An 11,715-nucleotide genomic window follows, 5' to 3' on the forward strand; every position below is an offset into this window, starting at 1 on the left:
GATCTGCAAGGCAAAAGTATCATATGGCTGTGATTCTCATGATCGATTTAATTAATTAGTCAATCAATTTGATGTCAATGACGTGCCATCGGGAGTGTGGAAGCGAGAGCAGGGTTACAACGAACATGATTTGTAAGTTGGGGTGGTAATCAAGCATTTTTTGTTGTGGTGAGATCTGTCAGCGAAATTTCAGTCTCCCACCTACACAGGGAGCGATAGGCATTATAATAAAATCAGCTTCATTACGGAACTTATAAAGTGGCATGTAATATTAAACTAATATTTACAACTCCACTCTACTGCTGTTTGCCCATCTTAAGAGATTATATAGGTAATGAAGCATGCAGCTACCTTAAGAGAGTTCAAAAGTGAGAAGAAATCCTGTGACGCAGAAGAGTATGCTCTTAGCACTCCGTCGTGAGCCAAAAATGAGTTTAATGTTCTAGTTCTGTGATGAAGAACATAAAAGATATTAAGCTAGTAAGAACAGATTTTTTAGCTGATCCCTGATGAAAGAATATTTAGAGGAAATATAGCCTATCCCACACTGTTGTAAAGGATTTTCGCAACAGGTAATGGTACTATAGTGACGTGAAAACGCATATTTGGTCTGACTTCTTGTGTCTTCGGAAATAACTCATACATAAGGGAAGAATTTACATTTCGCGTGAGAGATATGGACGTCAAAATTTCTGTCTGGAATTGTGTGAAAAGATTTTATAAACTGGGGACAGCCTATGTCGAGAGTAGAATTTCAGCTAGAATTATACATCCAAGCTACACCTGTTGGTCTAGCAGTGTTCTGCAGCCAGCTGCAGGGTCGGCTAGAAGACGGACCTGAAGACTTGCCTTAGCCTGTGCTGACTGCTTAGTTACAAAGAAAGGCTCCAGCTACTCGGATCTTGCCCACAGCAATGAGGACAAGTCCTCCCGATATGTTCACAGTGCCATCTGGAGGGTGAATAGTGAACTAACCAGTATGCTGCTTGAGTGGCGACAGAAGCAGATATGTATGTTGTGTGTATTGTCCGATTCTTACAAGAGAATTTGACAAGATTCAATATGGTGAGTGGTAGCACTGGCCGATTATTCGCACATGTAAATTGATCGATTGACAGTTGAGCGGTCAGGGTGACAGTGTTCCCAGCCTATGTGCATCTGGTACGGCTGGCGTGTGGATGTCAGGAGATGGTTGCGCAACCGCTTGTGTGGCTGACGCAGGTAAGGGTCGCCAGCACTCTGCTGCGCCCATGCGGCCATGGCTTCCAGCATTCCTGCGCTCAGTTGACAGTGCACGCTTAACGATTCTGAGTGTGGTTTTTCCTTATTTTTCCTTTTTGTTTAGCCCCATGTGTTTAGTGGACATGTTGTCGTGTGGAAAGGTGCTTGTTTTCCCAGACGTCAGTACATACTAGACCTCAGATATGTTTAGCACTACAACCTACTTCTGTCATCATCATCATCATCATCATCATCATCATTTAAGACTGACTATGCCTTTCAGCGTTCAGTCTGGAGCATAGTCCCCATTATAAAATTCCTCCATGATCCCCTATTCAGTGCTAACATTGGTGCCTCTTCTAATGTTAAGCCTATTACTTCAAAATCATTCTTAACCGAATCCAGGTACCTTCTCCTTGGTCTACCCCGACTCCTCCTACCCTCTACTGCTGAACCCATGAGCCTCTTGAGTAACCTTGCTTCTCCCATGCGTGTAACATGACCCCACCATCTAAGACTGTTCGCCCTGACTGCTACATCTATAGAGTTCATTCCCTGTTTTTCTTTGATTTCCTCATTGTGGACACCCTCCTGCCATTGTTCCCATCTACTAGCACCTGCAATCATCCTAGCTACTTTCATATCCGTAACCTCAACCTTATTTATAAGGTAACCTGAATCCACCCAGCTTTCGCTCCCATACAACAAAGTTGGTCGAAAGATTGAATGGTGCACAGATAACTTAGTGCTGGTACTGACTTCCTTCTTGCTGAAGAGAGTAGATCGTAGCTGAGCGCTCACTGCATTAGCTTTGCTACACCTCGCTTCCAGTTCTTTCAGTATGTTGCCATCCTGTGAGAATATGCATCCTAAGTACTTGAAACCGCCTACCTGTTCTAACTTTGTTCCTCCTATTTGTCACTCAATCCGTTTATATCTCTTTCCCACTGACATTATTTTCGTTTTGGAGATGCTAATCTTGACACCATAGTCCTTACATTTCTGATCTAGCTCTGAAATATTACTCTGCAAACTTTCAATCGAATCTGCCATCACAACTAAGTCATCCGCATATGCGAGACTGCTTATTTTGCGTTCACATATCTTAATTTCACCCAGCCAGCCTATTGTTTTCAACATATGATCCATAAATAATATGAACAACAGTGGAGACAGGTTGCAGCCTTGTCTTACCGCTGAAACTACTCTGAACCATGAACTCAATTTACCGTCAACTCTAGCTGCTGCCTGACTGTCTATGTAAAGACCTTTAATTGCTCACAAAAGTTTGCCTCCTATTCCATAATCTCGTAGAACAGACAATAACGTCCTCCTAGGAATTTGGGCATATGCCTTTTTTAGATCTATAAAGCATAGATACAATTCCCTGTCCCACTCGTAACACGTCTCCATTATTTGCTGTAAGCTAAAGATCTGGTTCTGACAGCCTCTAAGAGGCCTAAACCTACACTGATTTTCATCCAATGTGTCCTCAACTAATACTCGGACTTTCCTTTCAATAATACCTGAGAAGATTTTAGCCACAACGCTGATTAAAGAGATACCTATGTAGTTGTTACAAGCTTTTCTGTTTCCATGTTTAAAGATTGGTGTGATTACTGCTTTCGTCCAGTCTGATGGAACCTGTCCCGACTCCCAGGCCATTTCAATTATCCTGTGTAGCCATTTAAGACCTGACATTCCACTGTATTTGATGAGTTCCGACTTAATTGCATCCACCCCAGCCGACGTATTGCACTACAATCTGTTGACCTATTTCTGTTGCGAATTTAACTACTTGATTTCCAAAATGTATATTTCTGATTCTGGAACACTGAAAATATGTTTTACTATGGAGGAGGGTTATCTTAAGATGGTTATGAGTGTTTTAAGAGACCCACTGTTTCCTACCATTTTTTTATATCTCAGTTGTGACATCTTAAGGAAGTGCTGTTTTTCTCCGCCCAAATAAAGAGAGAATATATGACCCATTTTGTGCCAAGAGATCCACCCAGTCCAGTAATTTGCACCGACGGAGTCTTTTTCTACTAATTTTCAGGTGAGGTAGGGGAGGGGAAGTGTGGGAGGTTGGGGGATATCCCAAGTGGGAGAATAGCAGCTCAGAACTGAACTGGTGAGGGGAAAAAAAGTGACCAGACAGGGTGCTTATGCACGTGTCACACATCAAAGTCCTATATAGACGTATCGGAGGTCCCATATCACTCCAACTACACATGTCCAACACCATTACAGAGCCTCCACCAGCTTGAACAGTCCCTGCTGACATACAGGGTCCATGGATTCATGAAGTTGTCTCCATACCTGTAAACGTCCATCCGCTCTATACAATTTGAAACGAGGGTCGTGCGAGTAGGCAACATATTTCCGGTCATCAACAGCCCAGTGTCGGTTTTGATGGGGTCAGGCGAGGCGTAAAGCTTCACGTCGTACAGTCATCAAGGGTACACGAGTGGGCCATCGACTCCGAAAGCCCATATCGATGATGTTTCTTTAGATGGTTTGCGTGCTGATACTTGTTGATAGCCCAGCATTGAAATCTGCAGCAATTTGCTGAAGTGTTGCACTTCTCTCACGCTTAATAATTCTCTACAGTCGTGGTTGATCTTGTTTGTGCAGGATCTTTTTGCGCGATGTCGGATATTTGATATTCACGGTACACTCCTAGAATGGTCGTAAGGGAAAATCCCCACTTCATTGCTTTTCAGATATGCTGGGTCCCATCGCTCGTGTACCGACGACAACACCACGTTCAAGCTCACTTAAATCTTGATAACTAATCGTTATAGCGGCAGTAACCGATCTGACAACTGCTCCAGACACTTGTTGTCTTGTATAGGCGTTGCCGTCCGCAGCGCCGTATTTTGCCTGTTTACATATCTCTATATTTGAATAAGCATGCCCATCCAGTTTCTTTGGTGCTTCAGTGTTTAATTGTAGCCCCTTCTCGTATTTGGTAGGAGTCCCATTAAATCAGTAGCTGCCAGTTTCCGTAATCTGTGTGATACATTAATATAACAGATGAACTTGGTTCCAGGTCATTGTTGGTTTTCTGGCAGGACCGCTAATACCCTTCGGGTTCTCCTCTCCATGATCTTATAGTAGCAAGTCACTTGCAATTTCACATACCATTTCCTTGCTGTGTTGTCTGCTTGGCTCATACGTTTATACGGTATTAAATTATTTATGATTACTTCTGTGATGTATAACGGGCACTGCGATCCCTCTACACACCGACAGCAAAATAATATGCCTTTCTTTAGGAGGTAGATCTGATGTGTAGGAACCTGCTCTCTGTATCTCATCTTCTCTTCTATTCCTCTCAACGTGGGGTTGTGGCCTTGCTCTTTTACAATGTTCCTCAGAGATTGTCAAATAAAATTTTCAAATCGGATGCGTTTCATTTAGTATATACTGTATTGATCGCCTTGTAAGTCGTTGTCCTTATCTGCAATTAGACCCGTCAGTGCAAACAACAGTGAAAGGGCCACAAAATTCTTCATCCAAGGCACGCAGATCATAGTGCATTGAAATTGCTGCCGGCAGTGTACCTGTAATCTCCCATACATCACCATCCCCAACATCAAAAACCATGGATTCCTTCCACACGGAAAATATCTGAACTTTGTTAAGTTCCCACAGAATAATGAGTACCTCCTCTTCCGTCACATAATACTTCTAGCCTTCCTTCGTGAGCATCTTTCATCTAGTCTCCCATTCTCCCTCGTCTTCTTGAAGGATAACCTAATCTAAACCTGTCTTAGCACTATCTGTTATCATAAAAAATCTGTTACATTTCCAGGTGGGCTGATATTGTTTATAAATGCTGGTAGACGACAGGCCATCACCTGCAAGCAGGCAACCTAAACCACAGGACCCTGTTGTGTTATGCTTGATTGAAGGGGTGACTACGGCGCGACTGAAATAGCTGTTTAGGACGAGAATAATTTGCCCTAGCGATGTTTTTATAATTTCGCATGAATACTTTACTCGTTTCCGTGATCTATGTTGTCAACGCACTCCGGATACAAGCTGTTCGACACTATGCTAGTCGATTAGATTAAAGGCAGTGGAAGAAAACTTCTGCCGGTAGGCTTATCAAAAGTTTCAGAGTAAAGACACAGATTATCCTTCCACATTACGGATATCATGTTTCTCCGATTTGAAGCCTGCGTAATGTAAGTAAGCGATTTTTGGCTTCTTGCTCTCTACTTTAGTCTGAACCTCTTTCTGAGGCAACGTTAATTCGGACTACAAAATACGCTCAATTAGACGACCTGAGTGCACATTCTCTGGGAACAGTGCTAGTTGGTGTTGTAAATCTTGTCTGAAAGTGTTCGAACTGTATGCACCAGAATCTTTAGCAATTAATTTCTTCTCGGCGGATGGTGACCGCTCGAGGCGTAGAAACAGAGATCAGTTATCGTGTGTTTTCTATAAACACACTGGCTAACGGATCCGCCCGGTCTTCTCGTAATTAACGTATCGAGGAAAAGTATCTGGTGCGCGTTTTGGAGATGCACTGTGAATGTTATAATAGACAGAGCTTAAATATTCCAAGAACTCTTCAAGCATTTTCGTTCCATTTGGCCGCATCACAAACATCACGTCCACGTATCGATAGAAATACGTGGGTTTGAACTTCGCGGAAATTGTTGCTTTTGCTTCAAACTCTTTCAAAAATAGCCCTGCCACGAAATAAATTTATGGTAAAAAGTGCCTAAAAAGTTCAGCGAAACAATCGTCGAATCTTACTGCGATTAGTTCCAAGGATTCAGAAAATAGTACCCTCGTAAAGAGAGATACTCAATCGAAACTAACTATAATATCCGTGTCCCAGACCCATAATTGACTGAGGTGCTGTACAAAGTGAGTAGTGTTTGCGAAAGGGATGTTCACAGTTCCCACACATTGGACGCGAATCCGTTTCAGATTTTTGCGTTTTGCCAGCTGATATTTAGTAGGTGAGCTAAACAACACATCTCAGAGGAATGCGTTCCTTATGTGTCTTAGGAGGCCCTTACAGTCGGGATTATACAAACGCTCGGGTTCTAAGATACTTACATGGTAACCTAACTTACTGAAAAAAGTCACCATATTTCACTCGGTTCTATTTGAAACAATCACAACCGCCTCGGTGTAGGAAATGTCAGAGAAAAGCTCAAAAGTGTTCTTACTGTAGTCCATAATGAAGTTCGGACTAGTGTGTTAACCGTGTCGCTGACAGAATTAGTTTCCTTGTACCGCAGATGACTCTGTGGTACTTTTATTATGACGTATTAGATCTCACAATTGACGCCTTGGTTAAGTGCTCTAAGAACCTGAGGAAGACGATTCGGTATGCTGCCGAAATACTGTGCAGATAACATCTAGGCTGAGCACATGGCAACACACCATTCATCAGTCACACCGAGGAAACCGCAGAGATCATGTGACGCAATAAGACCTTTCTCGAATATTAATCAAACTAGAAATGACCGTGTTTATCTAATACAAGTGTAGGAACCACGACATGTTTTCCCTACTTTCTCACGATCGTATGTTCTGAGGTAACTGAAGCTAAGAATATTTATCTTTTCCCAGGATTACCTGAATGTTACATTCACGTACGTAGGAAAGGCTTAAAACCATAACATGATGAATATTCACACATCCGTCATCATCATAATGGTTTACCCTAAGAAAATAATTCACCAAACGCGCTAAACAAGTCTCTGTGGGCTACGGTCCGCTCACGTAATGGCAGACATTACATAGCACTCGTATTTGATCTACACAGGACAATGAACCACTAGAGAATTAACACGAACTCAAAAACAATAAAATGCAAATAGCACAAATAAATTTGCATAAATGATTAAAAAGAGGATGAAAAGTAAAGTCTGAATAACTTTGGTCTCATTAGTAAGTTATTTGCTGAAATAAGCACAATGTCGGAAGTTAATGGGTTTTTAGAACTATAACGTCTATAATAAAAATGATTTAATGAACTAAACAAGTTTTATTTATGGTTGTGAAGGTTATAAAGAAATCTAGTTCAATGTGATAACTTGCAGCCACATAAACTCAGTGACAAAGAGAAACTACCACTGCTTTTGCAAAAAGTCTTTACAGCAGTGGCTAAAGCTAAATAAAGCTAAAGTTTTTTATCAGTGTTTTTCAGTCTCAAGCTAAACTTACCTATCACAGTCGGCGAGTTGGCGAGGTCAGCGTCGTCAATAATTCTTGACCGTGCAGTCCTGCCATTTCTCCAGCCCGTAGTCGCCCGTTTGGAATGTAGGACGAACACGCGATGTTCATAGAATTATCGTAATTCAGTTAATTCGTGACGTATCCCGTCGTCATAGTGCCTGTTAGTTGATGTTAGTCACAGTTTCAGATTTATGGGTTTCTGTTCGATCACAGTTCGCGCATTTCACAGGACAACAGTCCGCTATATGCACATTAAGTTATTTGTAAATCGAATAAAGAGTCTGGTGTAAACATAAAAAAATCAATACCGTACACAAAAGCCATCGTTGCCACTTCAATCGTACGGCGATTGGTACGCCGTACATTCAAGATTAAACTTCTTGATATCAGTTCATGAGACGGAAATACGTTACGATATTTTAGTTTAATTTCACAGTCCGCGGTATATACCGAACAATCCGTGAGTCTACAAACGAAATAGTGCAATTTACTGCGTTCACGCAGCTTTGTGGTGTGTACGTCATCGTATTTAGGCTTAATGTGCCGAGTAGCCGTTCCGGCTAATAATCAACGCGACACGTGTGGCTATAAATTCCTCGTCCGCGATTCATACCGAAATCATAAAAACACCGTCCCAACAATTACTTTCCTCAACCACAGACACAGTACACACCAGCACATATGCGGTACTGCAATCACCTTGTTGTTCTCCTCGCTCCAGATTCTTTGTTCATGCTTTTCTCTGTCGACCTATCGGTATGGTTCTAGACGGCTTCTCATCTCGCTTCACATTACACTTCCAAAAATTTCCAGTACGTCGATTTACAGTTTCGTACGGAATTAGAACATCGCATTACTCTGTTTACGGAAACTTAATTTAAATAAAATTTCAACAAGTGTGAAAACATGCAACATCAAAATATAGTCTTACAAAGAAATAATTTACAAAGGTCATCCCGAAATAACTCGGTGAATGTATCAAGAGAAAAATAAAAGGAAAGCACAGGAAACAGGGGGGAAAATCTACATAGTTCTACAGTGTAGTAATTGTGGCCTCTATTGATCACGTGGTGTTCTCCCGAACATCTCAATATAAAATGTCTCAAACACAAATGTATGTTGTTGTTGTTCATTTATAACATAACTTAAAATACTGCTGTCATCATTTGAGCATATACAAATTTACGTACAAATTATCATTACAGCAAACAGGCACAAGAACGATCCTTCCATTTCTCTTAAATTCGTAAATTATTCTACCTATAAAACAAATAACATGAAACTATATGTGAAAGAACAATTCAGACATTTAGCTGCAAGTGTTGTGGTATTTAGCTTGTTACTTTGTTATGATACAAGTAGTCTCTCAACCTATTCACTGTTACTAGCCTACACAATGGACTGAAATTTACAGACTTCTACAAATTCAAATTCTATTTACAGCCTAACATAACTCTTTTTTGTTTGCACCCCGTTCCTTGCTAATCCGCAGTTATCACGTTGTAGACAAATTTACAGAAAATATTTTAAGTAGGAATACATTATCACTCATTGCACTATGACATACTGTATTATCTCCCTTAAACGGCCTTGCAAACTCGAAGAAATAAGATTTGCACATTTGTATTTCAAAAACAAAATTACACACCCTCTACGCCTCAGATTATTTCTTCCGAATGCAGTTAGCGGCAAATACTTCTATTTATGGGCAAATTTACAAATCCCTGCCTAATTTGGATACACCAGTTTCTATTCAGTTGAAATTTACTATTGCTGTGAATCTTTTCCAGATCCATTATAACTAACACACTTTCAGTGTTTAATGATGCACACCTTTATATTATTCATCACTTCCCACATTGTTTGCTAATCCAATAAAACATGTTATCCCGTTACACACACCTTTTAACGAATTCTATTCAATCCTCTGTCACCTAGAACACTCTATACTTTTTCTCTTATTGTCCTCTTTCCTATTTCTTATTATTTTATCTTCCTATGAGCATCATTCGCACCTTACTTTATACATTTCATCATTAACTATTATTCACACGTACTCCTTCTTCATTTACTAGTTACCTAATACGTATCGTTATGATTAAAATTCATAACAAATAACTGGAAGTAAATTGTGCTTTGTGAAAGATATGCTTATAGTTTTCTTGTACATCTTGTGGGTTGAAAAATAAACTATGTCTAGTAGTGTCACACTAGCTGTGCAGAAAGTGAAGACTTATTGTGGAAAGCTTTTCAGAAAGTGTCCTGTGGTATCTAAGTTCAGGTCATCAGATATATGAAATCATTAACGTAAGCATCTTTGAGGAAATAATATACAGTGGATATCAATCTTGATGGAAATTAAAAATGCTCCACCTGGAATGTACTGTCGAATTCCAAACTGAGACTAAGCATGGAGAGGGTAAGAAAAAATTGGATTCGGATGAAGTACGTATATCTCGAATCGTCGATTCTATTCAAGGTACAGCAACCTAGAGAGGGTTGTAATGAAGTTTTTAAATTGAAGCACCAGCACATTGAGTATATCTGTCACATCGTGTGAGGTTGATTGCAAAAGCTCATTATTGTTTGAAAATATTTTTTCTGTGATGAAGCTGAATTACGACCGCAAGTAGAGAATGGCTCCACTTGATCGTAATTAGTCTTACGAATCAAGAATGGAAATGGTCAGTGCAATGAACCGTGAAGCAGAACAACCAGACCGACATATAAACTAAATAAAATCTTGGAAATCAAAAATAATGGGAGTGAACTATTCGTTTCTAATAAACAGCATCTTTAAACATTTGATCTGAGTGAAAAGCCGATTAAAAATGATTCTTCGTAGTTACATCAAGAGAAAGAAGTATTTGATGCTCTACACCTAGGTTTAAAACTGAAAGTTACAAGTGATCCAACTGAAAGAGGCGTCAAACTCATGGAGCACAGGATTTACAAAAAAAAAAAAAAAAAAGAAATGTGTGCTTCAAGTTGTGTCCCAGTATAGACATAGGACTCCATTGAATAGAATGAGACTTTACCAAACAATAAGAATTTTCAAAGAACACAAGCGTTGTAGATTGTATTATTAAGGTTAATGCAGCAACGTGAATTGTTAACATGAAACCAATACATGTATTGGCCAATCAGCTACTTCTAAACAATAATTTGATAAGAGTAAATATGATTTTTAATGCGATTTTTCGATGTTATTATTGCGAGGTTTGAGTGAAAAGTAGTGCCTCCACCTTCGTTAATTGAGCTTGGATGTTTATATTTTAATAAATCAAACGCAGAATTAATCCTTAGAATGTGATCTTGAATTACCAATAATGACTTTTCCACATGATCACCAGCCAATTGGATAAATCTATGCCAACGAAGAACAAGTTTCCTGAAGCCGTCACGGAAGAAGTCAACACTATTCCCGCAACTACAGTCTCACACTTCTCTCAATGTCTTCATCAGAAGCATAATGATGTCTCCGCAGAGCGACTTCCACTATCGGGAACAGATGGAAGTCAGACAGTGCTAAATCTGGACTGTATGAAGGATGCCATACGGTAGTGAGATTCAGTCTCAGAAGTTGTTGTGGTGGCACGTGAAGTGTGTGGTTTGGCATTGTCTTGCTGCAGGAAAACATGTGATCTACACGCTCTTGTGAAATGCCGGTTGTGCTTGCAGTTTCTCTCTGAATGATACGACGATCATCCTGAATCAATCTCTCAACAATTTGCTTGTAAAACTCGGTGGTTGCTGTCACAGGACGTCCAACTCTTTGTTTGTCACGCAGGCCGGATGTTCCCGCCTCAAGTTCCTTAAACTTACTCGCCCAACGACGCACAGTACTCACGCCAACTCTATCACCACAAACTACTTTCATTCCCTAATTAATCTGCTTTGGAGTGACACCTTCTGCTGTCGAGAATTCAATGAGTCTACGTTGCTCAAATCGCATTGACCAACCGTCTGCGCAAGGTTTCATACTTTACACTGTAACAATACAACCGTACAATCCTAAGGCTTCCCGCCAACTGGAGCTGTAGAGAAGAGGTTACGGAACAAGCCAGTACCTGCCACATACCAATGCTGCCAACTGCTGAAGAGTTATGAAGGTGGAGGCATTACTTTTCAGTCAACCCTCGTACTTTTTCAAATGTAGGACAGGGAACGGCTTTTTCTTTTCCTACAGAATTCAAATTATACTAAGGCCTGTGCTGTGAAACATAACCAACAGCTATTAGAAAGGAAATTAAAAACGAACTGCGAAAATAAGAGAATGTAATG

The 11,715-nt window shown here is 40.3% G+C and overlaps 1 pseudogene; it reads right to left on the minus strand.

Moving 5' to 3' along the window:
- Window positions 1-347: 347 nt before the first annotated feature.
- Window positions 348-519, minus strand: LOC124614495 (annotated as a pseudogene).
- Between the last annotated feature and the right edge of the window lie 11,196 nt (window positions 520-11,715).

This window comes from Schistocerca americana, chromosome 4 (genome assembly GCF_021461395.2).
Source record: "Schistocerca americana isolate TAMUIC-IGC-003095 chromosome 4, iqSchAmer2.1, whole genome shotgun sequence".
NCBI classification, from domain to species: Eukaryota; Metazoa; Arthropoda; class Insecta; order Orthoptera; family Acrididae; genus Schistocerca; species Schistocerca americana.